General features: G+C 39.8%; 1 long non-coding RNA gene across 1 annotated transcript; it reads left to right on the top strand.

The window, feature by feature from the left end:
* The first annotated feature begins 6 nt into the window (after positions 1-6).
* LOC107682874 (uncharacterized) lies at positions 7-888 on the top strand. Its single transcript, XR_001633612.1, has 3 exons — positions 7-132; positions 492-549; positions 760-888. It is a non-coding gene; the product is annotated as an uncharacterized LOC107682874 (long non-coding RNA).
* Positions 889-1,122: the final 234 nt, after the last annotated feature.

Raw genomic sequence — 1,122 nt, 5'->3', positions numbered from 1 at the left:
GCAGCTGGCGCGGTCAGGCACAAACTGTCTGGAGAACCTGGTGATCCTGAATGGGGAGAAGTTCAGTCCGGAGGTGTGGGACGTCACCTGCGCCTGCATGCTGGATATCTTCCAGACCACCAGCCCTCATGTGTATGACACTCTTGCACACCACCATCTGTTTCAATGACACTCAACGGCCTTCCGTCTGGATTTGTTTTGATGAGAGTTGTCGATCGATCTCTAAAAAACAAATAGACAAAAACAATCAAATAAATGACATGATATGCTAATTAATCTAAATGAATTCAAATCACACTTTAGAATTTTTGGTATTTTCTAGCTAAATCTAGAAAATACTTTTTTGGGTTGTCAGATGCGCCAATATATTCCAACTCTTGACAGGTGTTGACATGACCGCTGATATTGAAATCGAAGAGTGTTTGAAAAGGCTGTTCGGGCTCTGCTTATGAAATGCTCTCTCAGTTTGGTTCTGACTTTGCTCTTAACAGCTTGCTGACATGGCGACCAGCTGGACAGGAAGAGGAGGTGGGAGAAGGGAAACACATGGTGAGATCACAATAACATAAATATTGTGAATACACACACAAATAATAAGCCACAATCAAGCACGTATAAGCCTTTATTCTGTCATACACTGTGTCCTACACTCTGCTAACACTAAGACACACCCACCATGCTTTGCTTGCTATTTATATTGGACATTTGCATATTAGGCTCTGATTTTCATATGTGTGTGTGTGTTTGTCTGTGTTTTAGGACGCTGAGGTTGATTCTCAGTCGCAGAGCAGCTTTGAGAGGACTCTTTCAGAGAGAGGACACAGTCAGATGTCCACTGCCAGTGATGAAACATGGAAAGGAAAATCCCAAACCAGTATGTACAGCTGCAATGCAAATTGACAGTTAAGACTTTGTTACAAAAGATTTCTACTTCTAATAAATGAAGTTATTTTAAACTTCATTAAAGAATCCTCAATTCCACAAATATTAAGCAGCACAACTATTTTCAATTTTAATGTTTAAATGTTTTTTGAGCAGCAGATTAGAATGATTTCTGAAGGATCATATGACACTAAAGACTGGAGATTGACTGGAGATGCTGAAAATTCATCACAAGAATAA

The sequence above is a fragment of the Sinocyclocheilus anshuiensis genome, unplaced genomic scaffold (genome assembly GCF_001515605.1).
Source record: "Sinocyclocheilus anshuiensis isolate Anshui unplaced genomic scaffold, SAMN03320099.WGS_v1.1 C32680127, whole genome shotgun sequence".
Lineage (NCBI taxonomy): Eukaryota > Metazoa > Chordata > Actinopteri > Cypriniformes > Cyprinidae > Sinocyclocheilus > Sinocyclocheilus anshuiensis.
This window is presented reverse-complemented; position numbering and strand designations above follow the sequence as displayed.